General features: G+C 33.8%; 1 long non-coding RNA gene across 1 annotated transcript; it reads left to right on the forward strand.

Moving 5' to 3' along the window:
- The first annotated feature begins 4950 nt into the window (after nt 1-4950).
- LOC133204166 (uncharacterized) lies at nt 4951-10458 on the forward strand. Its single transcript, XR_009723567.1, has 4 exons — nt 4951-5003; nt 8082-8152; nt 9636-9800; nt 10258-10458. It is a non-coding gene; the product is annotated as an uncharacterized LOC133204166 (long non-coding RNA).
- Nucleotides 10459-27714: the final 17256 nt, after the last annotated feature.

Consider the following 27714-nt stretch of genomic DNA (forward strand, 5'->3'; position numbering starts at 1 on the left):
CTTCACTATAGGATCTATATAGCCCCACCCTAGCACCAGAACCCCTGATCCAGGGGCCATGAATTTCACGATTTTGGAAGAGGCAACCTTGCTTATCATAACTATGTATTTAATTTGTTTAAATAATACCCAGGAGTAAAGAAGATTTTTAAAGATTGCATTAATTTTGATGGTTTTGGCTCCACCCCTCAGGCCCCAGGGGGGCAGGAGCCACAAATTTCACAATTTTTGTTCCCCTTCATCCATAGATGCTATATGCCAAAATTGGTTGAAATTGGTTCACTGGTTCCAGAGAAGAAGCTGAAAATGTTCAAAAGTTTACGACCGATGGATGACACGCCGCACAGCGACGGACGAAAAGAGATAGCAATAGGTCACCTGAGTAACTCAGGTGACCCAAAAATATATAAGAAATGATTACCGATTAATTGTCATTTAAATTCTTTAAAATTTATAGTTAAATAGAATTCACTTTAACTTGCACATATGGTAACAATTAAACAAATTCTTAAATTTCAAATATAACACCAGTTATGTTTATTGTAACTACATGCATCAGCAATGCATTAAATGTGACATTAAGATTGCAGATAATTAGTACTTATACAGTAATACCAGCATGCAATACATGTATGCATTTCAATTGTTTTGTTTTCTTTTGGCCTTCTTCATAGACATTTCTGTTTGTTGACTGATCTTTTCTCTGCCTCTTCTATTAATTGGCATTCCAGTTCCCAAACACAGACCAAGGAATATATGGCCTTCTTCATTAAGACATTGATTTAAGATGTGCATGCCTAAACTGAAAATGTTTATAAAAATGTGTAATACATGTAAATATTAAATTAAATTAAATATCTGGTATAAATAAATTTGTCTGCATTTTTTTTTCAAATTGACACCTGAATAATTACATTGTTAACATTATAACTTAGAGGCCCATGGGCCAAACTCTCACCTGAGTCAGTATGGCATTGCTATTCTTCATCAGCAGATTTTTTTCATTATTCCCATGTGGCTTTGATCACCAATTGTGGACCCAACATATATTTCCAATATGACAATCATTAATGAACTTACTTTCAATATTAATTCTTTGAGAATGAACTTTCATTTTTGCACAAAAAGCACTTTAAGTCATCTACTAGTGATAAGAAATACCAATGCTGAGTTTTAAACTAATATTACAAAATCAAGCTGCTGGAGATTACATAATTCTGGCTCATGATAGGACAAACAGACCCCAATAACTACCATATTCTTTACCCAGGGGGATGGTGATAGACAAATAAAGAAAAAGAAACACTTACACTGGATATTCTCTCAACAGCTTCTCATTAGTATGTTATTCTCCAGAACTGTACAAGTGTGGTACATGTATCTGGTATATATTGACCTGAAAAGGTGTTGAAATACTGTATTAGAAAACTCGTTAAATACTCCTAAATGAAGGATTCCTCTTTCTTTCTAATGCAAAATCAAGGCCCCCATGACCAAAAAAACAAGAGGCCCATGGGCCACATTGCTCACCTGAGCACACTGGCTAGGCAAAAGCACAAATCAGTTCAGTATTGAAAAGATTACGGGGGGCTTGAATTTTAAACTACCTGATGTCATATCAATATAACAAATGGCTTGTTGTACTTGAAAAGATTTTAAAATATTTTTCCCATATATTCCTTTGTAAAAATTTGATCCCCCATTGTGGCTCCTCCCTATCCCAGGGGTCAACATTTGAACAAACTTAAATCTACACTACCTGAGGATGCTTCCATATCAATATCACTAAACATAGCTTTTCTGTTCTTGAGAAGAAATATTTTTTCTATATGTTCTTATGTAAAACTTTTGACCCCCCATTGGGCCCCACCCTACCCCCAGGGGTTATCATTTGAACAAAATTGAATTTACACTACCTAAGGATGCTTTCATATCAAAATCACTAAACATGATTTTCAGTTCTTGAGAAGATATTTTCCTATATGTTCCTATGTAAAATTTACGATCCCCCATTATGGCCCAACTCTATCCCCGGGGGTCAGCATTTTAACAAACTTGAATCTACACTACCTGATGATCCTTCCATATCAAAATGACTAATCATGACTTTACAGTTCTTCAGAAGTAGATATTTTCCTCTATATATTTCTATTTAAGACTTTGATCCTCCATTGTGGCCCCACCCTACCCACGGTGTCATGATTTGAACAAAATAGAATCTACACTACCTGAGGATGCTTCCACATAAATATGATCAATCAGGGCTTTGCTGTTCTTGAGAAGAAGATTTTTAAAGATGTTTCCTATATATTTCTATGTAAAACTTTGATAGTCCATAGTGGCCCAACCCTACCCCCGGGGGTCCTGATTTCAACAAACTTGAATTTACACTATCTGAGGATGCTTCCATAAAAATATGACTCATCATGGCTTTGCTGTTCTTGAGAAGATTTTTCCTAAATATTCCTAATTATGCACACATTTGACTGTCCATAGTGGTTCTATAGGGTATCAGTTAAGCCAAGAGGCTCAGACTCAGTTCTATATAGGGTGTCGGTGAAGTCACGGGCCTCATACTCAGTTCTATATAGGGTGTCTGTGAAGTCACGGGTCTCAGACTCAGTTCTATATAGGGTGTCGGTGAAGTCACAGGCCTCAGATTCAGTACTATATGGGGTGTCGGTGAAGTCATGGGCCTCAGACTCAGTTCTATATAGGGTGTCATTGAAGTCATGGGCCTCAGACTCAGTTCTATATAGGGTGTCAGTGAAGTCACGGGCCTCAGATTCAGTACTATATGGGGTGTTGATGAAGTCACGGGACTCATACTGAGTTCTATGTAGGGTGTCGGTGAAGTCATGGGCCTCAGACTCAATACTATATGGGGTGTCCATGAAGTCACGGGCCTCATACACAGTACTATATAGGGTGTCGGTGAAGTCAAGGGTCTCAGACTCAGTTCTATATAGGGTGTCGGTGAAGTCACGGGCCTACTCAGTTTTATATAGGGTGTCATTGAAGTCATGGGCCTCAGACTCAGTTCTATATAGGGTGTCAGTGAAGTCACGGGCCTCAGATTCAGTTCTATATAAGGTGTCGGTGAAGTCACGGGCCTCAGACTCAGTTCTATTATACTTCTATATAGGGTGTTGGTGAAGTCACGGGCCTCAGACTCAGTTCTATATAGGGTGTCGGTGAAGTCACGGGCCTCAGACTCAGTTCTATATAGGGTGTCGGTGAAGTCATGGGCCTCAGACTCAGTTCTATATAAGGTGTCGGTGAAGTCACGGGTCTCAGACCCAGTTCTATATAGGATGTCGGTGAAGTCAAAGGCCTCAGACTCAGTTCTATATAAGATGTCGTTGAAGTCACGGGCCTCAGACTCAGTTCTATATAGGGTGAAGTTGTGAGCCTCATACTCAATACTATATGGGGTGTCGATGAAGTCATGGGCGTCATACTCATTACTATATAGGGTGTCGGTGAAGTCATGGGCCTCAGACTCAGCTCTATATAGGGTTTCGTTGAAGTCACGGGCCTCAGACTCAGTTCTATTATACTTCTAAATAGGGTGTCTGTGAAGTCACGGGCCTCATACTCAGTTTTATATAGGGTGTCGGTGATGTCACGGACCTCAGACTCAGTTCTATATAGGGTGTCGGTGAAGTCACGGGCCTCAGACTCAGTTCTATATAGGGTGTCGTTGAAGTCACGGGCCTCAGACTCAGTTCTATTATACTTCTATATAGGGTGTTGGTGAAGTCACGGGCCTCATACTCAGTTCTATATAGGGTGTCGGTGATGTCAGGGGCCTCAGACTCAGTTCTATATAGGGTGTCGGTGAAGTCACGGGCCTCAGACTCAGTTCTATACATGTATAGGGAGTTGGTGAAGTTAGGGGCCTCAGACTCAGTTCTATATACGGTGTCATTGAAATCACGGGCCTCTTACTCAGTACTTGATCTTGATATAACAAGATTGTCATATTTCTGGTTTGAACAATGTCATGCATACATAGGGCAATATGAACTATTTTCTTTGAAATCAGTAGGTGATTTCAAGAATTTTTTGGGTGACTCTCAACCCTTCCCCTTTTTTTCTCTGAGTTTATATTATTTAGTATACATAAAATTAGTCTGTGCTGTTTGTACATGTAATTGTACATGTATAATCATGAATGCTTGTTGTTTGTGATGCCTGAACGGGCCCTGATTTGGAAATAAGGAATCTATCTTTCTGATAGAATATGATACATCCCCCTTATTTGGATATGAATTTCTGAAAAAATAATATGTGCATTTTTTATGTCTGTTTAATTTTTTAAATAAAGGTCTCTTTTTTAAAACTGAATTATAAATTAGTTTTTAAAGTTAAAAACTTTCCATAGAACTTTTTAAAGTCTATATTTCCTCTCCGTAATTAATTTTCTTAAAAGAAAATAATTCGTAAATTTGCAACGGGCTTAGAAAGTTTAAATAGATCTAATATGAATTAAAATGTCATTTATTGATAACATGTAACTTACTATAAGTTAGTCTATTAAATAGATGACATGTTTCGAAGATATGGGCATATTTCATAAAATTAACATTTCCGTACGGAAAAATACTAATCTTTTAAAACAAATCTTATACTTACCACGACACATATTGACATCCCGTGCTGATTGAAAGTACTTCAACTGTTCAATGAATTGCTGAAGGATTTCCTCTGACAAAACCCAACCTCGTATACACTTTTCGTCTCTACTTTCTAATCTAAACCCTGTTACCGATTCTGCCATTGAAGATATTTACACATAGCCTGATCACTTTCAAATGAATGATTGTCGATAGCTCGGCTGCAAGTTAAAAGCGAAAGTAAAAATGACGTATGCATTTTTTGTGTATTTGACTTCACGGGCTTCCGGTTGTTTCAGATCACGGGCTTATAGATTTTCCCTTCTCGGAATGCAACTTGTTGTACTTTTGGACTTCTGGAACTTTTTATGATGTAACGACAAGGTAAAAATGAATTATTTCTCCTACTAAATTACGATTAAGTCATCAATATTTAAACAAAAAGTGTCCGCAATCTCAACTTATCAGATTATTCACGAAGGACATCATCATCGATGGAAATTTAAACAGTTAAAAGAGAGAGTTCTGACTATTGTAAGCCGCCTTTATTTGGCAGATAAAATTAGAAATTATGAAGAATCATTAGAACAATTTAAATAGATATTCTGTAACTAGAGTACATATACATCTTACAAAGTCATAACACAACTCTTATTCATATGCATAATGATGATATGTATAGGGAAAATGTATTGGTTTGTAAGTACTGTCTATAATAATATAACAACTGTTTAACAATCTAGTGATAGATTGTAAATTGAAATAGTTTACGGTTCAAAAGAGAAAATTTCTCATGTGTGACCTGCTGAGAGATTTACTGAAAATATTAAAAATAATAAGCCTACAAGATGTACCAATATTGATCATTTTTGATAGTATTTCAAGTAATGCAAATGAATCATCTGAGTAACAATCATCAGTTATTGATGGTGGTCGCAACATCATAGAAGTCTAATGGTAAAAATAAGTTCAAATCCTCATTTGTTTGAAATTTTTGCAGCCTTCGCCAAATCTTTTTTTTCAGTACATGCCCTTTGGGCACATATCACGCTAGCCCGAACAAATATTTACATGCCCAGAATTTTATCAAGTAATTTTATTCTTATTTGCCTTTTCATGCCAAGGAAATGATCCGAAATCCATTTCTATCGATCTATTGTCTCGCTATTAATATTGTATTTAACCTGTACACTTTTTGTGTCTCCTTTGCAAAAGAATTCATTGGAAAATGTGGTAGAATAAACTGTCGTTAAAATTTTTTTTGGTGCTCCACTCTAGATGAAAAATCAGACTTTCAAGTACATTTAATGTTATTGGAATTATTTAATTTGATAATACGGAGGCTTAGGCCTCAGAATTTACATGCCCTTTGGGCGTGTACGTATGCAATTTCCACATGCCAGCTTCCAATTTTACCAGGTCCCGGGCTTCGGACTCCAGGGATTTGTCGAAGACTGTTTTGTTTGATATATGTCAACTTGTATGATGACGATAAATTTTTGTTTGTTTATTTTATTCCTCCCTGGTAGTTGTTGAAGTTTTGGCCATTATTAAAAATACTTTTGTTTGATCAGATGTACTCAGGGTTGTCTCTAAGACCCGTGGGCCGAGGAATTTCCCCAACTATAATGATGTAAATAATCCCCTGGTTATTTCAATATTCCTCCTAAACTCCCCAGTAAGGGAGGAACCCCAGTTCCCCTTCTACGTTTTAAATGTCCCCTTCTATTTCAATTCTTAGGGACAACCCTGTGTATTTCGACATAAATTTTGTAAAATAGGTAAGTAGGTAGGTAGATTTTTTTTTTTTTTTGGCAGTATCTAACAAATTGATTTTCTGTCATACAAAAACACAGAATTAGAAATTTATTGATGTTTCATTACACACTGGACAGCTAGACAGGTTTAATATTTATTGCTCTCATTAAAACAAGTGTCTTGGAGAAATTATAAACCTCAACTTTATAATGAAAAAACTTTATTTCCCTGAAACCAAAAAAAAAAAAAAAATGAAGTAAAATTAAAATACTTAAAATAATGATTCGGTAGGGGTGATTTTGATGGATCGTTTGGAGTACATCAAACAAATCAGTCATAGCTCACCTGAGCCAATGGCTCAAAAGAGCTTTTCTGATCAAAATTTGTCTGTCGTTGTCATTGTCTTAAACTTTTCACATTTGAATCTTCTTCTCAAGAACCACAGGGCCAATTTCAATCAAACTTGCTACAAAGTATCCTTGGGTAAAGGGGATTCAACTTTATTTAAATGAAGGACCATATCTTCTTCTAAGGGGAGATAATTACAAATAAATGAAAAATTAATGGCATCATTTAAAATCTTCTTTTCTGGAACCACTGGGCCAGGAAAAATTAAAGTCATTTGGAAGCATCCTCAGGAAGTGTAGATTCAAATTTGTATAAATCATGACCCCCGGGTGTAGGGTGGGGCCACAATTGATGATCAAGTTTTACGTAGGAATACATAGGATAAAATCTTTGAAAATCTTCTTCACTAGAACCACTGTATCAGGAAAGATGAAACTTATCATGTTGAAACATCCTCAGCTAGTGTAAATTCAAGTTTGTTCAAATCATGACCCCCGGGGTAGGACGGGGCTACAATGGAGGATCAAAGTACATAGGAAAAATCTTAGAAATTTCTTCTATTCAAGAACAGCAAAGCCATGATTTGTCATATTTATATGGAAGCATCTTCAGGTAGTGTAGATGCAAGTTTGTTCAAATCATGACCCCCTTGGGTAGGATGGGGCCACAATCGGCGATCAACATTTTACTAACAATACTGATACATAGGAAAGATCTTTAAAATTCTTCTCAAGACCAATATAGTCAAAATTGGTCATAATAATATAAAAGCATCCTGAAGTAATGTAGATTCAATTTATTCAAATCATGACACTCCCTCCTCCCTCCCCAGGAGAATAAAGGGGCCATAACAGGGGATCATAGTTATACAGTAAAACTCATTTAGTACGAACACGGATATTGCGAATTCACGGATATAGCGAAGTTTTCTTGGATCCCCAGCTAAATAAATTTTACTAATTCCTTAATATATGGATATAACAAATTAAAGATATAGCGAAGTAATTTCACAGGTCCCAGTGACTTCGTTATAACTGAGTTTTACTGTAAAAAGGAAGAAAAGGAATATATCAATAAAAATTTTCTTCTTAAGAACAGCAATGCTAATATGTATCATATTAATTCAAATGCATCCTTCGAAAGTATAGAATTCATAGCCCCCACCCCCCCCCCCCCCCCACCCCCCCGAACCACTTTTATATCTAAAATTTTAAATACAGAACTGATTTATGCTTTTTCCTACCCAAAGTGCTCAGGTGAGCAATGTGGCCCCTAGGACTCTTGTTTATTGTTGGTCTTAAAAGTGAAATCAGAATGCAATACAGTGTAGTAACTGTACATGATATATTCTTTCAGAGAGAAGAAAATTGACATTAAAGGAGAACCAGTAACTAAAGATGTATGATGAATCAAGATGTGATCATGTGGTAAGTGGTAATAAATTCAATCATAAATAGGCATGTATGACAATTGCATTAAAAGAAAAGAACTTGATTCCAATTTTAATTGGAATGTTGAACTACCAGCTGCAAACTACAACAGGTTAGGCATAATAAAAAAAAATGTTTGTTTACGGTTACTCCCCCCCCCCCCCCCAATGTCTAATAGCCAACCCAAATTTTTTTTCGTTGTAAAAATCCATGTCACTCATTCGTCAGTTTAACTTTTACATGTATCTTAATCTACCTACCAACCCTATTTTATTTCAGCATGTAACAGTAAACAAACATATTTTTGTTTGGCCTTATGAAATTGTATGGCTTGGAGTCCTTTTCACTTCTCTATAAAATTTTCTGTCTGGATGATGTCTAGCATAATATACACCATGCAGTGAGGATTTTAGTTCACCCGAGTTAAAAACTCGAGTGAACTTTTCTGATCACCTTTTGGTTTGTCTTTTGTCCATCAAACTGTCGATCCATCAGTGAGCTTTTCACATTTTCAACTTCTTCTCAAGAACCACTAATTTTGACCAAGGTTGACACAAAGTAAAGATATTTTAAATTGTACAGAGGAAGCCCCCTCCCCCCCCCCCCCCCCTTCACCCCAAGGGGAAATGATCAACTCTTTGAGATATTATTGATATGATCATTGTTGAGCAACTTATAATTTTGTAACCTGTAGACTTTATTTTAAGAATAATGAATATTTGTTTAAGAGTCCTTTTGTCAAGGCTCAAAGTTCAATTAAAATTATTTTGTGATACATGTATTTGAGGATTCGAGATATCAGGAGTAAAATATTTAAAGAATACTTCCAAATTACTTCGACATATCTATGGTATTCAAGATGCCAAAGTTCAACTGTATGGCTATGCTAAAGTAGTAAATATTATAACTTACTAAAACTTTCTAACATTGAAATATGTTAAATGAAACAAGACAAAAATGAAAAATAAAAATTTACTGATTTCTGGCTGGTCAGTATTTTGATGACTGTAATTTCTAAAATATTCAATAAAACACTTTGAAGCTTTAACTGTAGATATATGTTAACTAAATATACTATAAGATAATATTTATAAATGAGAAGTTTTGAACAAACATTACAACATTCATGTATGTAAATTGGGGATAAAAACTGGTTATCGGTAATGGCTATCGCCTTAATTTTCAATGACATAAAACAAGATTTAGAATGCAGGTAAACAATACTAGTATGTGTCTGTACATATGATATAGCATATAGAACTTGTACTGAATGTTGATTAGCTAAATCTTGAATGGCTGATATGTTGGTCGTTTTTGATGAAATTTAGATTATTTGTATGTAAACTTAGTGTACATGCAATATGAAATTATTCATAAGGTATTAAACATGATTAAAACATGTGTATGCAATGCATCATATGATGAATTCATATTGACTTGTATGGTTATAGCTTAACATGTATGTGCATTGTTTTTTTAGGGTCCTGTTCTGCAGATGCCATGAGATGATCTGTCTGTCCATCTGATATCACTTGTCCTGAGTATATTTTTTCTCCTCTTAGCCCAATCTCACTCAAATTTAACTCATAGAGTGCCTGTGGATGGAGGATAAAAAGTGACCTTGGACCAATTATCAAGGTCAAAGGTCAGTATCAAAACACACTATATATCTTTATTTAAAGTCCTTGTCCAGAGCATAATTTTTCTCCCTTGGTATGATCTTGCTTGTGTGCCATGGGATGAAGGGTTTTTAGTGATCTTTAACAAAATTTCTAGGTCAAATGTCAATAAGAAAAAAAAAGATTCGTAATATCCTTCAGAGCACATTTCTCTCCAATTCACTCAACTAAAAGCAGTGTTCTACATGTACGAGATGGTCATATTCTCAATCTTACCTGCTTTAATATTAATCTGGCTTAAAACCTTACTATGTAATGTTCATTATTCGGATTTCATGTCATTAAATTTAAAGACTGAAACTAATTATAATCACTGATATTGGTACATTAAAGGACATTGAGTGATCTTGTAAGATTTCTAAATAATATTCAAGCATACAATTCTTACATCAAATAATAATTTTATATGAAAATATATTGCAGATCGCAGATGATGTGAAGAAAATACAAAGGAAGCTGATGCTGAAAGAAGTATAGAGTATTTAATGAAGTTTTTTATGAATGGACTTAGATGTGAAAGACTACTTCATTGTGTACCAAGATATATGATTTTATTTATTTTGATATCATTTTCAAATAATGTTTTTGCACATCAAATGAATTATTAAACATATGATTTGATAATGCTTTTTCCTTTTTAAACATTTTCTTGATAGATTTTGAAAAGAAAACACAGTTTACCAAGGAAATTAATAATATATATTTTGATTTAAACCTGCTGTTCTCTTTTCACATTCTAGACAAGAAAGATTAACCATGGAAAATACAGGGATCCTTGAGCTTCCAGTTGCTTGTCAATCATTTTTCGAAATTGAAATGCTCAACCCACCCTGTAGTTTCCATGGTATGGAAACTATTACACCACAATTACACATTGCTTCCCGTCTCAGAAAAATAAGGGAATCTTGAAGTTTCCCTGTAATTTCCTTTTATGAGACACCAGATAATTCCGCCAAGTTTCCTTCACACAGAAACCGCTACGCTCCAATTCCATATAGTTTCCTGAGTCATGGAAACTTGAGGATTTACGAGGTTTCCTCTAGTTTCCCTTCATGGGAAATATGAGGATTCCATTGAGTTTCCATTCCATGGAAACCACTACGCTCCAATTCCACATAGTTTCCTATTTATGGAAACCAGTGGAATCTTCAGGTTTCCCATTACGGGAAACTACATGGAGGCTCAGGAAACTTCAGGTTCCTGCGGTTTCCGTGGTTCGGGATACCTTATGGAATCGGAGCGTAGTAGTTTCCGTGGTACGGAAACTTGACGGAATAATCTGGCATCCGCTGCGGAAACCACTAGGAAACATGATGTAAACATGAGGTTTCCATGTGGTTTCCATATAGTTTCCCATGACGGGAAACTGCTTTTTTCACCCAGTGAATCAGATAACTCACCTGAAAAACAGAGACGCATTTATATTTACAAAAATAGCTTAAATTAACTAGATAAAATATGGTAGAAATACATTAGTCTAATGCTCTGTTTACATCAGTGGGCTCTTGTGACGTCATAAAACCACAAAATCAAGAACGATAAGCGGGTAAGAAAAGTAACAAGCTGAAAAGTTTTCACCTTTATATTTCAGTAGAACAAAGGCCAAAAAATACTATTACTCGTAATTTAACATTCTTTCATATATACCTTTAGGTTTAAAAAGTGAAATCCTAGTGTTAAGAATCGTTTCCTATGACCTTTAATATATATTATAAATTAAATATTTTTGTTATACATGTATATTGTTTCTGTTTTGGTATTTTTTTTACCCTTTTAAAATTTATTGTATTTAGTGTATTTTTTTTTTTTTTTGACTATTATGTATATATAAATGATTAACAGAACAGGATTATTCTTTTAATCTTCTACTGACCTTTGTTTTTAGCTGTTTATATCACAATTTGTCTTTTTATTTCATTTTTTGTCCATTTTTTAATTAAATCAAATTATACATCAGTCGTTAGAAATACAAGAATATTTTTGCAAAAATTCGAAGGAAAAACATCAAATATGCTGCTCATATATTCATAATTTGTTCATCATGGAAATATATGAAAACTCTATTTTTAAACCTTCAAACTGCTAATAAAATGCGAAAGAAATGAATACATGTATGTACAAAATGACCTGAATTCCATAAAAAAAATATATTTAATTCAAACCACGTATGATAAAATAACGGGAACAGATATCCTACAAAATTGACTTAGATTTTTTTATGCTTCACATCAAGTATCTAGTATGCAATAATCATCGAAATCAATTTTCCAGTCAGACATAAAAAAAGACAATAGCCGGCTAGTCACTCAGGTATAAAAATTAATATGTTGGCTATGTGGGAATATGACTGTCAAAATGTTGGCTAAGTGGGAATAAACCAAAATAAATGTTTTAAGTTTGTTTACTTGTCAGCAGTGTTAAAAAAAGCCCTCAACGGGTTAAAATCAACAGTCTTAAGGTATGTCATTCGTCAGCCTTTTAGAAAAGTTCAGTCAGAACCTCTTACTTAAAAACTATTTATTTCAATTCAATCTTAATAACATATTTCAATTAAACAATCTAAAATTTTCAACATTCAATTGAAAAACTGCTCAAAAATTCATAAAGAAGCAAGATTTGTAAGGGACTATTTCTTGTGGTGGAAGGATATTAAGCAGAAAATTCTGCAAATCTACACATTTATTAGATTTAATATCTTGGAACTTTAGCCTAACATACTTTTACTCAGAGAATATTTTCCGTTATGATATGCCTGGAATATTAAATATAGGTCTCAATTTATATTTTTATAACAAAATTTACACCTTCGCTCAACAAACTTTGCCAAAAAATGAAGATATATTAAAGAAGTCGAGATAAAATTTACACAGTTTTTTGCCAGAAAATCCATATTTTGACCAATATTTAAAAATTTACATCACTGACCCCAACTTTTTCTTTCATTATTTTAAACTACTCGATACTTTTGAACAATCAGCACTTAAGTCGTAAAAAGTTTGATGCAAGAAAATATTCTATTGCCTGTTTAGATTTTTAATACCCCAAATATGAGACTTTTATAGTGCAAAAAGGTCACACAATAATTTACGCGCATTAATTTGCATGGTTTGTTCAATGATAAATATTATTCAAACTATTTTACGTAAAATAAGATTATGTTTATTGCCATGGTTACATCTGATAAAATATGATAACGGTTAAAGTGATTAACCAACGAGTTACAATTTAAGTGCAAAAAGGTCAACTTAATTGTTCCGTAGCTCAGTTAGATGCACACTGACCCCCCATTTTCTCAGCGATTTTGAGTCCTACTATATGAGTACTTATCCAAAATATACTTCACAAAAAATCCTTGATATAACAAATTTCACGAGTGACATACCTTAAAGACAGTGGCAAATATATGTGGGAAGACACACCCTGAAAGTTTGAAGAAAAATGGAAGAAGGGAAAGAAATTAGAATTTAGAATACCTAAGTTAGTGAAATTCAATAAAGAAAGCATCTATATTGATAAAACTCTCTTTCTCATTTCCTCTACAATTATTAGAGTTTTTGATGTCATTTAATTATCTTTTTAAAGCCTCCTTCTCCATCTTGAAATTCTGGATCCACCTCTAGAATGTTTGCTTATGGTTACAAGTTAATATTTTGAAGGAGATGGGCGACCATAGCGTGCAGAAAGCCTATAGCTTCCGATATATATAAAAAAATGTTCAGTTCGTGAATTTAGTATTTAGAGTAAAGTTCTCATTATTGACATTTTTAAAACTATGATAAACAAAACTTTTCTGAGGAAAATTTTCTCGGCAAAATTTAATCTTTAATTAAAAAAATAATGTGATATTCGTGGGGTTCGAACCTTAGAAATAAAAATTCTGAGTATCATTTTCTTTCGAGACTAGCACGCTAACCACTAGACTACACAAGTCCTGATGAATAGTGGCATTTAAATCATGTTTGTGATATGACCCTTGACTTGATGGACTTCAAGTAGTTCTCGAAAAGATGTGAATGTTATGTCATAAAAGTATATTTTTTATAAAAGTATATTTTAAGGTATAGTAGGTCTTTGCTCCATATTTTTGGTAACCAAACAATGTTTATTTTTATCCAATCTTTGAGGATTAACTTTCAAAAAAATGGAGCGAAGACCCACTCATATCGAAAAATAGTGTTATAGTATGGGAAAATGACTCTTTTTGCCCTCTTTAGTGTGTGTATAATACTTCATACGCAAATAATTTCAATCTTCGTGAGATTTTTGCCAATTATAGAGATTTTACATAACGTATATTTTAATGTTAGATGAAATATCAAGGGAAATTTTGTTATAATTGAGATTTAATTTTTCACCTTCATGTTAGTCACACTGTACATGTAGGCTTTTCGCTCGTCATGTTCACCCATCTTCTTTAGTGAACAAAATAAAATAAAGACAGGTATATATATATATATATATATATATATATATATATATATATATATATATATATATATATATATATATATATATATATATATATATATTGAATAAAGTAGTATAGTATACTTTATGCAAAGGTACATGTACGTTGCAATAAATTACCAAGAAACTGAAGACATATTTTGCGCAAGTGTACTAAGTTATATTCTGAAACACATTATATATGTTAGTTAAATTCACAAGGCAGATTTAACTACAATATATTATAAACCTTATAGACTAATTCTGCGTCTGCTATATTTCCAGAATGATACAACGGATACGCTGTTTGAAAAGTGGAGTGATAGAAGTGGTATACCCATATTTACAAACGATAGCCTACGTCTCATACACGCAGGGCAAACACTAAAACCAGGCAGAAGAATTTCGGATTACAATATCAAACCCCATTCAACTATCTTTGCAGTTCTATTTCTTAGAGGAAGTTGATTCTGAACAATGAAAAGCTGTACATACGTAACGCTTAATTTATTTCTAGCCTCTGCAAGAGAGAGAGAGAGAGAGAGAGAGAGAGAAAATAATAGATACAGTGTAAACATATATGTATGATTAGAGAATATATATAATTATGTATATTTTGGGGAAAATGTGTTGTCAGTTTGTTCACTTCTTTGAGCTTAATAAACTAGTTGAATTGTGCAATTATTGTATCTTTTCATGTTTAAAACAGTTTGTATCTTAAAACATCTTTTTTTTCCTCAGAAAAAAATCTTCCTACTTCCTACTTCTAAGAAGTCTTTGAAACAATATTGTGGAATAAAGAAAAAAATTTGATGAAATCCAGTGTATATTCTGACTGTAGTCTTAGCTAAAAAAACCCTTTTAATCTCAAGCCAGAATGCATTATTGTTTTTAAATATCGATGAATATTCATGTTCAGTAACTTAACACTGGATTGGTAATATTTCTATGAAAGGGCGATTAAAGGTTAAAATATCTGTACGTTATTCTTTGTACTATGCATCATTGAATAAGTACCAGACGACAAATATCATAGCCACAATCAAGTCAGAATTAAATGAACTAATGATTATTTTTAATGAGTAAGTTTTCGTTACATAGGTTTAATAATAAATTGTTCAACAAAGAATTAACAGTATCATTTTTTTTCGCCATTTCCAACATCATTGAGGAACATTTAAAGGGTAGAAATAAGCGACAACTATCCGAATTAATTTCATTTTGGTGTAAAATGAATAAACTAATGTATATATAATATTAGTGAAAGTTTTTTTTTTTTTTAAACTGTCATTTTTCTTCAGTTTTGTTGATAATTCAGAAATAACTGCCATATAAGAACAACGAATATGTGTGTTACAAATCAATGACGTGCATAATATATTTTATGTACAATTTTCCTCTAAAACAAGAAATACGACATTGATATCAAATGCATGCCTTTATAATACTAAATTTGTTTATTGATAATCTCAGTGATAGTATAGTCTCCGCCCATTAAATATATTAACCCCGCCTACTTGGACTGCTTTTTGGCACCATTTGAACTATTCTCTGGCTGCTGAGTGGCTGCTTTAGTACTGTAGAGGGATTGCACTGGGACCTGCTCTCAAATGTACGTCAGATCCAGCATCTGAATCAAATCTGGTTGTGTGCATCCCTAGATGTATCAGTCATGCAATTTTTGTCAGGGTAGGGCTTATGGTTACTTAAGAATGAATCTACTTTAAAAAGTGGGTCAGACCCGCATCTGAAGCAATTCTGGTATTGTGCATCCTTAGATACATAATCAATGCAAATTTGGTCCTGGTAGGGCTTTAAGTTACTTGGGAATGAACCTGCCTTGAAAACTTATAGAGATAAAGTGCAATTATTCAACAAATTAATTTTAAATTAATTTACACATAGATAATTGTACATCGTATTCGTATTTGAATTATTTTAAAGAGAATAATAATAAAATTCTCAGTTAAAAATTTTAAGTGTCTGGGAACTGAAACTTTATTTCAAAAATTAAAATAAGACAGTTTCTTAATTAAAAGTATTATAACATACAAAAGTTTTCACACCACTGCAGCCTCCCCGAGAGTGAGAACAATAGGGACAGTACATATCAGTAAATGTCAGCACTTGTCTAAGTTTTTCAGCAGGGACAGTAAAACCGGCCAGTAATTGACTAGAAGTTTATCAGCACCGACTAAGATTGTCAGTACTTTTCTAAGTTTATCAGAACCGGCAATAAAAAGGTCAGTAATTGTCTAAGTTTTGCAGCAGAGACAGCACATTGTCAGTAATTGTCCAAGTTTGTCACTACAGAATGGAAATGTCAGTACGTTTCTGACTTAGTAGTGATGTGAACACACACATCTATTTATTAACATATAATCTAAATCATGCTTGTAATGTAAGCTTAATTGAGAATCAAATTTGAAAAAAAAAAAAATACAAGTAAAGAAAAACTTACGCTACATGTATATAGAATATATAAATTTGTGATTGAAGTGAAATCCCTCACAAAAACCCACAATGACATAAAATAAATACATAATTCTAATATAGAGAACTATATATAAAGAGAACATTTAAATAGTTTTTAATCTAATGCTTTTGAAAAAGTGCTAAAAAAAGAATAAATAATGTTAATTTTATGTAAAGAAATTGGGGATTCATTGTTTATATAGAGATTGATGACACGATTTGGTCAGTGTACTGTAACATTTTTTTGTCTTGAGCAGAAAAACTGTGAAAGAATATGAATATGAAAGCCTTCTCTATTCTTAATCAAGTTATAAGCAAAGATAAAAATTTTGAAAAGTAGGTAAGGCTTCAAGGTCAAAGTCACGGAGGTCAAAAGCTACAGTATATTTGGAAAGGACTTGTCACAGATAATGTACCTTTATAATATGAAAGACCTATCTTTTCTCATTCAATTTTTTTTGACCAATTTAAAGAAATGTTTACATTTTTGAAAGGTAGGTCAAACTTCAAGGTGAAGGGGTAAAAAATCATAGTATATTTAGAAAGGTCTTGTTACAGGTAATGCGCAAGACAACAAGAAGTCTGTAAGCCAATGCTCACTAATAATTCCCCGCTCTGATGTGAATATACAAGTTCAGTTATGGACAGACACAGTGATAATCAGGAAGTGGACAATGGATCTTTACGAAAATGAATCCCAACATATGGCATGCTTAAATAAAGAGTGTGCTAAAATTTCAAGCATCTGTGATGAGTAGTTGCTGAGAAAACTGCGACCAAAATTGTTATGTATGGTATATATATGGACAGATGCATAGATAATCAGGAAGTGGACATCGGATCTTTACAAAATTGAATCCCAACATATGGCATGCTTAAACAAAGAGTGTGCTTAAATTTCAAGCATCTGTGATAAGTAGTTGCTGAGAAAACTGCAACCAAAATTGTTATGTATGGTACATATATGGACAGACGCATGGAAAAAAAAACAGGAAGTTGACATCAGAATAGTATAAAAATGAATCCCACCATATGGCATGCCTAAAGAAAGAGTGTGCTAAAATTTCAAGCATCTGCGATGAGTAGTTGCTGAGAAAACTGCGAACATAATTTGTTATGTATGGTACGGAAAGACACACGGATAAACAGGAAGTTGACATCGGATTCGTACAAAAATGAATCCCATCATATGGCATGCCTAAAGAAAGAGTGTGCTAAAATTTCAAGCATCTGCGATGAGTAGTTGCTGAGAAATCTGCGAACAAAATTTGTTACGGACAGACGGACATCTAGACAGACAGACAGACAGACACACAAGGGTAAAACAGTAAAACCTCCTCTCCTTCGGATTAGGGGTTTAAATATGAAAGCCCTATCTCTTCCCTATCAAAAGTTATAAACAAAGTTAAAATTTTTGAAAAGTAAGTCAAACTTCAAGGTCAAGGTCACGGAGTCAAAAATCATAGTAGATTTAGAAAGGTTTTGTCACAGGTAATATACATGTATAATATAAAAGCCCTATCTCTTCTCATTCAAAATTATGACCCATTCAATGTTATGTTAACTTAGGTCAAACGTCAAGGTCACGGGGTCAAAAATCATAGAATATTTGGAAAAATCTTGTCACAGGTAATGTACATGTGAAATGTGAAAGGCCTTTTTCTTCTCATTTAAAAGTTATGACAAAGGTTAAGTTTTTGTGACAGACAGACTGACAGCTAGACAGACAGACAGAAGGACAGACTGACAGACAGACGAATGACATTTAATGTCCCCTCGCTTTGGCGAAAGCGGGAGACAATATATGTATATCTTTGAAGTTTTAAGACACATTAATTGGGCCCAGGGGGCATTCCGTTCTAAAGATAACATGTCATGGTTATAGTGATTCAATTGAAAGTCCTACTAACAACCACATTCACATCCAATAAATGTTTGATTCTATAAAAAAAGATAAAAATTCATTTTATTTATTCATTTTTTTTTTTTTTTGAAAACCGCCAAATTGTCAAACTCATCGTGGAAATTTGAGGAACTTTTTTTATACAGATTGAACACCCAATAAGGTCAAATATACACTTCTTCTTCTGAGGACCAAATCTATGTAAAAGTAGCCAAAGTACATTGGTGTATACATTAATTTTAATGCATTTATAACTTGCAATCGAAAAAAAATGCATATCTTTGAAGTTTTACGACTTACAGAATTTGGACATTCTTATCTTAAAATAGACCATATCAATTTGAATATCCATGTTTTTTTTAATTGCCTAAATTATCGCACTCAAATACTATAAACATTATAATTCTGAATCATTTTATCACCTTTGAGATTTACATATGTGCACGGGTCAATGAACATCCGAAGAAAACACGGTCGAAGCAATGTTTATATAAGTCATGAACACCGAGGCAGGAACGCGTGGTCAACTAATCCATTGTTTGCATGTCTTTGTCGCCCAATGTACCGCAAATTAAGGCCATTATCAGCACGGGTGTATATAATAAAGAATATACGTTCTTGATCTGTTTGCATGAACAGCAGGTGGTACTTAAAAAGCGATATCTTATCATCTCTATCAATAAAAATTCAAGATGGCACCTAGACTGGATACTTACCCTCGTGTTATCTCGGGAAACTCGAGAGCTCAGGAATCTGGTTTTTATGTCTCTGTTAATGGTGCTTAGACACAGATTAGAACTTAATATTTTCTTAAATTTTCTGTATAATATCACGACTTATATATTACAATAGCATTTCACACGAAAATATAAATAAAAAAAATTATTTTATATGGAAATTATTGGAACTACGAATTCCGGGACGTGTTTGATTAACACTTCTTTGCCCTTAAACAAATTTTAACTTTATCCTTAATATTTAAGAAAAGAGGCGATTTTGTTATGTATTAATGAAAAATATTACATCTATAATACAGAAAATTCAAAGTAGAAATGTTCGAAAGCAAAACCAACTCACCAGTATTGTCAGTCCGTGCTCTGTGATGTTTACAGAGTTTAACAAATTGAACACACCCTTGAAACGTAAACGGGGCACGAGCTCTGTTATTGTTAATGTTTACGATTCACCGAGTGTTCAATTGTTAAACTTTGCACAACGCGTCCAGAAATTCGAAGTTTTAATAACTTCGAGATGAAATAAGATTTTTATTATATTTTAGTATGAAAAAAATATGTCATGAAAATTATACAGAAAATCTGAGAAAATAATAACTTCAAATCTGTGTCCAAGTACCTTTAAATGTTAATTAAAATGTTTTTGCATAACTTGTTTAATAAAATTTATTTAGCTTATCCGGTACTAACAATGATCTTGCTTAATTTATTTTCCCAAATCGTCCAAAATATTGATAATACTTTCGTTCAAAAGTCACAGGTAACCTTTAAATTATGGTTATAAATTATGAAAGTATTTCCGTTGTTTTAGCACAAAGGGAGAAGAAGGAATGTTAGCGGGTAGTGAAGACCTGTGCTGTGGGGTCGTAATCAGGTTGTCCCTAAGACCCGGGGGCCAGAGAAATTCCCCGCCTTTAATGACTTTATTTTCTAGCTACTCTGGTATTCCCCCCTCGACTCCTTGTTCGGGGAAAACCCCAAGAACACCTTTCTTCTTTTTTAATGTCTACTGCTATTTCATTTATTAGGGACAACCCTGCGTAATACCAAAGGGACTTGTCACGAAATATTTACCTTTGTCGCTTTCTATGAATAACTCGTACACAAAGTAGTTTTCCCGTACTTTTTCATTCAAGAGCTACTTTGTGTACGAGTTATCCATTGAAAGCGACCAATCGGAGCGCAGCATTCAATTTACCGCGGATGTAGATATGGAAAGAACTGTCGCCAGATTCAAATGTCGAGAAAAGAGGTTAGTTATTTGACTAACGGTACGCCTTGATTAGAGTTTGAATGAAGAATATAAAAATGGAATCTGTACTCCACTCATTCCTACTTGGTTGGCGACGAAAGTCGCCCATAAACTAGACAGAAAGTCCGATCAAAATTGGTGGTAGCGAATTTCCTATTTTTAGATTCCTCCCTTTTGTATTTTTATAGTAAGGGTAACTTTATTAAGAGAAGGTTAATATTTCGTGACAAGCCCATGTGCGTAATACAACGTAAATGAGAAAGGTGTCGTATTCCCTTTGGTCTTCCAATATGCAATCCATTAAACTTGGTACACTAATTCTCTTTTAGGAGGAGATGACATTTATTTTGAGGTCACAAGGACAAAGGTCTAGGGTCAAACTACTCAAGACATACATGTATGAAGATCGCTCAATATCTTCGGAATCCTTTTCTAGACTGACATCAAACATGGTATTTTGGTTCCATTTAAGAATAGATGACCTCTTTTGATTCGAGGGGCACAAAATCAAAGATCAGGTGATTAGATATTAACCAGCAAGTACCTGGTGACAGACATCAAACTTGGTGCACTGTGTCCCCCGAGGTGAAAATGACCTATACCGATTTCAAGGTCACAAGATTAAAGGTCAAGGTCAAACTGGATATCGGAAGGTATTATCATATAATACTTTGCTCTTGATACATTGGTTTCCCGTAGAAATTAGCAAACGTATTGATTTTGAGGTCATAAGGTCAAAATACATAGGCCAATCTGAACTTATTAAGATAATGACCCGTCAATATAATTTCCCTTAGAAATAAATAACTCATGGTAATTTGTTTAGGTCACAAGATCAAAAGTCAAGGTCAAACTTGATATAGGAAGATTGTCACGACAGCCGTCGTGTTCTGTTCAGTCAGACACAACAAGATTTTTTTTCTATTTAAATTTTTTTTATCTATAAATAAAATCAGTATGAACAATATTTACACCATACTTATACAGTTATAATTTACAATATGTATATCTTAAAAGTCTCTAGATCTCTCAATCTACGTAATCCTGGTGTTCGCTCACAACCACGTCCAGACACGTCCCGTTTCACGACGGACTCCCGCCAACTGGCTCCCAGTGGGTCTCTGGTCTGTTGAACGTCATTGCCAGCACACACATGACTAAATATTATCAGGATTATATCAGGAACCTTTAAATTAAATAACATTTTTAAGTCACGGGTTACGTATACCTTAAAAAAAACTAATCATCATTGACTATCATTGCACAAATGGCACACCATACAAACAGTAAATCTAACCAAACACTGTTATATATATATATGTAGACAACGTTAAGAATACACAATTTCTTAAAGCTGACATGAACTCTTAAATATGTGACATTTTCATCCTTGTACGACTGATTTTATTCCCGTACTCCCTTTTCCGCCATATTTCTTTCAGATTCGCTCACTTATTTTACCGGCTATATAAACCCCGATGCCTTTGTTACACTTGAGTGATTTTCTTGCCTGGCTGTCGACATGTACACATCTCCGATAGCAAAGTTTTGGAACACGCCATAAACTGATCGAAAACGTGTAGACCTGTACACATCTCCGATAAAGCAGTTTTGGAAATGCCACAAATCTAATAATTCTACCAAAACTAGGAATTTTATTGAAAACTAGAAAGAAGTACATAAATTTTGAATAATTTAGATGCAATGCATAAAAAGCAAATCGGCAAATGCATGTTTGATACACATATATACTTGAACAATAAAGAAGAAAAGGCTACCATATGCATTTTTCCCAAACAACACTGTACTGTTGAGTTTTATGCATGCTACACGGTAAAAGCACATACTATAATGCAACTTACGCATTCTAGTTATTACATGCATGCATGCAGAGAAAACGCGTCGAACGCTTTAAACTCATCTACCTGAAATACTGCTATCGCTTCAGGGATGTGCACATGTCGAAAGAATTACTTCCTATTTTCCTTTTATTGAAATATGCATCACGAAAGAAATAACTCCAATTGTAACTCAACAGTAAACACACTGTCACTAGCACTTGAACACACGTGGTCCCTGCCGATCAGCATTTTTGGTCAGGGAAAATATCGAAGGTGGAAATGACACTGGTATTTGCCTGATTAGACAATATAGTCACGCAGATAAAACGTTTCAGAAATCGAACTAACTATTGTCTTACATGTAGTAAATATGTTTATGAATTGTGCTTCATTACATCAAATTTATTACATATACATTCTTGTTACGGATCTTGCATCTTTTAAATGAAAGTGGGGGGTGGGGGTGGAATATGTATAATACATTTTTCAATATATTTTAAACAAACGTAGGAAAAAGGTCGGATTTTCCTTGATTAAATATATTTAAATACGTACGATGAACTGGTTTCAACTATTTTAGATATAAAACTGATATATCTTAAATTTACACACACTGAACAATTTGTTTCTGTAGACAGATTATTTTCAAACCAGGGCCCTTTTAGGCGTCACAAATTTCAAACACGATTGATACAATTATACCAACAAGCACAGACATAATTATGTGTATATAAAATAATCCACAGTACATGTTTTTGTATACATTGAAGTTGAATACGTATATATGAAAGTAATATTGATAATTGAAACAGTTCTACCGTGTACCCAAATGTAAAGTGGGGAGATTCAACAATCCTTGCATTGCAAAAGATATCACGAGGCGATGCAAAAGTACTAATTATTATATTACATAAAGTGTTTTTTAACAATTGCACATATTTACATGTTCTAGATATTTAAAGAAATTTTGTAATGTGACTGAATGATTAAAATATGGCTGCGTGCATGTGTATTATTTCTTTAAATATAATATAATAATAGCCAAAGTTTATAGGAATGGAAAACAACGTGCCCCTGAGAGTGTGCTTCCCCCCCCCCCCCCCAAATATTTTGATATTGGTTATTTTTTTTTTCTTATCTAAAATTTTCTAGTAGGAACCCTCTGTGCTCTTCAGAGCTTCTAATAGGTATAATAGAAACAAAAAACTGACTTCGTTTGATCTGGAAAGTACGCGAGAAGGGTCCACATGTTTCCATTCCCGTGAAATATAGTTTTCACAATTGTTTAGTCCCCCTTTCGTTTGGGTGTGTAGGTTTTCCTTTTTTTTTTTTTTTTTTTTTTTGCTTGTCAAAAAAGGAGACTTTTTTTTTCTTCAGCAGGTTTAATCCACCCTGCCCCAGAAAAAATCCTTAATTTGCCCTTGTGAAGACTATAGCATTACCCATGATTTTTACTACATCGGATTTTATATGCATTAATGCTCTTATGAATGCCTACACATGAGAGAGAGAGAGAGAGAGTATACTTGTATTGAAAATGCAAAACAATATTTATCCATAATCTTGCGGTTAGGGTTTCAAGTAATTCATAAACTATCTTTTAAGATTTTCACAAAATACAAGAAATTGAACAGGTACCAAATTTTAGACTGCCTGCGGAAACTCTCCAGTCTGGAAAGGCTTCCTTTACATGCATATAAAACAGGCAAGTAGCACCGTTTCTCAAAATGTGTGTATGAAAAGGGGAGCGGGTGGGGGTAGTAAAATGATTGACAAGCAAAAGAAAAACTTTAAGCACTTAAAAATTGGGGGAAGTGAAGAAGGAAAACAGGCATTAAAAAAATCCGTAATCAGGGGAAGGACAGATTTCATTCGATTACATGTATACTATCATTTTCGGCAGAAAAATATTTTAGTACAATGTACAATAGTGTTGGATGTGAGTGGGAAAGGGGGGGGGGGCAACCAGTTTTAAAATAAAAAAAAAATCCTCACAAAATCAACCATAAAAGACAGGCCTGTAGAACGCGTTGGGGGGGGGGGGGGGATGCCCCCTCCCACTTTTTTCCGAGCATAATGTTTTACTGTTTAGTATGAAATGCACACTAAAAGGCTGATCCCCTCTACTTTTTGTTGCACTATACTCAAATCGTCGAAAAAGTTGCCCCCCACAAAATAGGATTTCGGTAATTTATTTTAATTTTTTTATTTATTTTTTTATTATTACTATTATAATTTTTGTTATTAATTTTGTTCTTGTCAAAGATTTTTCAGGAAAAGTGTCAATGATTTCTTAGATTTTTCAGGTAAAGTGTCAATGATTTCTTAGTTGCTACGTGTCTGAAAGATACTCTCAGAAAAGGGGGTACCCCAGCCCCATCCCTGCTCCACGTGTGTGTATATTTGTTAATTTGTGTTCTGGTTAAATACTTTCATGTCGTGCTCTAAATCATTTTCTTACATCAAATTACTCAGTTTAGTTTTAGATAATCAGCAATCAGACTTTTTTATTTTAGTGATTTCTTATTTTTTACCTAAGCGCGCAAATACTAATTCCCTTTTTCACTTTTGATATTTTCCCTGACCAAAATCTGATCAGCACGGACTAAGTGTATTTGTATGCTAGGATGTACAATGAAGTGACATCGTGTTTACTGTTGAGAATTTATGGAGTTTATTACTTTTTTGTGATGCATATTTCAATAAATGGAATACAAGGTGTAAATCACTTGATATGTGCACATCTTCGAACGGGTACAGTGGTCTATTTCCAGGTATGAATAAGTTTACAGCGTTCGACGTGTTTTCTCGATATGCATCAGTTGTATTTGTGTCGAATGCATACGGACGTGCATAGCAAATACGCTGGTTGTTTGTTCCATTCTTAAGATAAATTATTGCAAATTGTTTGTACGATTTTACTGTGTCTCATTTCAAATTTATTATGCATATATTTTTTAAAAATACACGCGCAACTTTGTTTTTTCTTCCAAACTTGCATTTATATTATTCAAAACGATATAATTATTCATAAATATCTTTATGACTGTTTATATCTGTCATGATTTTAAAATGTTTTCAACAATTCATGTGTTCCCAAATGCTTTACTATCGGAGATGTGCACGCGTCGATAGCCAAACCAAAAATTCACTCAAGTGTAACGGGGGCACTGGGGTATATATCGTTACAATAAGACAAGGTATCTGAAAGAAATATGGCGGAATACGGCTAGTTGGTATGAAACAAGTCGTTCATTGATGCAAATGTTGCGTTTTTAAGAATTCATGTCAGCTTTAACACAAGTGGTTTTAACAACTAAACCCCCGCCATTGCGTGCGTAAATAACTTAGTACATGCACAAAACCAGAACAGTACACGCATGAGTAACTCTACTCAGCAAAACTTGTATACGTAAACAGTAACAAAAACATTACTTAACCCGTTTTCTTACAAAGTTAACAAATCTTAATGCAATATCAAAATACTAAATAATAAGAAAATTAAAATTACCCCTCATGGAGAAATGGTTACCGTTGTAAAAACTACCTATCTACACATCTTGGATTGTACGTCAAGCATGTAAAAAGTATGAAAACGTGGACCCCGGCTACGTGGTCAGCAATACAGCGATTTAAGGAGGCTGGGGGGTCAACAAATTAACCACAAATTACCCACCAGATTTAACTTAATTTTTTAGATATGATATCTTAAGCTGTCAACTATCATTTGGCAAAGAAAAATTTCAAACATTTTAGTTTTAAAATTTGATCATTTTCCATATCTTCATATGGAGCTCTTCTTCTAAAGGAGATCAATATAGTCTAAAAATGGCCTCAACCCCCCAGCCTCTTTAAATACTCCAAATACAATAGGCCGTAACTGACCAATGCCTGCAATTTCTAAAGAACTACGCACGGTAACTCCCGATTCCCGCCTACATTTTAAAACCATTTAATTCAATATTGATGACAATTTGGCCATAAAATATTTGTTTAATACAAAGAACAGTTCAATGGTAATTGATTAATTATTTTAATTCCAGTGCTAAATAGTAAAATATCCCTAATTCCAGCTCTTGAAATAAGGGGGGTAGACGATATTTTCCACTGAAATCGGGCTATAAAGCATCACCACATTCTGAAATAGTCTTGGATATGAATAAATGTTTCTTAAATCTTTTCTTATGTTTTATGCATATAAAATTAAGCATATATATTAGTAAAATATAATGTTTCAGTTGTAAAGCACTTGGAAATTGCTGAAAAAATAAGCATTTTTGTCGTTTTTTGTATATAAACATATGTTCCCCCCCCCCCCCCCCCCCGTGAAACACAATAAGCTTTGGTATGAATTTGTGAAATGACAATCCATATTACCCGTAAAAAGGAATTTTTGTTTCACGGGGGGGGGGGGGGGGGAAGATGTTTTAAAAATATTTTCCGTTTTCCGTTGATTTCTACAGTGAAAAACACGAGTTTTACCAAAATTTTAGAGTTATCTCTCGTTGTTTTCCCAAAGAGGTAATGTTTTATGAAAATCCATATAAATATCAATATAAATATTAAAAATCATTCGAATATCTTAACTTTTGAAAATTGACTTGGAGGTAGGCGGGAGAACAATACTATCGTTCGCAATTCTTTGAGGTTCATTACAGGTAACAGAATAAAGAGGTCCCGTAAAGGAAATATAAGTAAAAAGCATAAACATCAATAAAATAATAACCAGGATTAAATATTGGTTGTGACAAAGATACTGACCGTTTGATATCATGACAATCATTTTTTAACCAGACATCAATCTTGGTACACATTTACCTTCTAAAACGTAATTTAGGCTAGTAATATTAAGGTCTGATAGAGACCAAACGTCGAATTATGTTTTGCACCGAATAGAAGGTTACCTATCTTTACAGTTGACCCTTTTTATTATAGCCTCATTGGAACATAATTATATGTTTTAAAACATTTCTCACTTTCTTTTCTTCTATGTCAAATAAGCTGTTTTTCTTTCTACTGTTTTTTGTGACATCTAATTAATTTTTTATTTTGCTTTTAGGTATTTTGTTTTCCTAAAATAATTTATCAGGTTATACTGACAAGCTTTGTCGAAATCAAAGTTTGTTAAGGTAGGTACAGGCCCGTAGGAAGCAAATTCAGTTTGTGGGGGGGGGGGGGGGGGGGGCACAGCCATACATTTTCAGCTGACAGTTGAGGGGGCACTAGCAT

This window comes from Saccostrea echinata, unplaced genomic scaffold (genome assembly GCF_033153115.1).
Source record: "Saccostrea echinata isolate AGI-Se365-2 ecotype Australia unplaced genomic scaffold, CSIRO_AGI_Sech_v1 ptg000052l, whole genome shotgun sequence".
Classification (NCBI taxonomy): Eukaryota; Metazoa; Mollusca; class Bivalvia; order Ostreida; family Ostreidae; genus Saccostrea; species Saccostrea echinata.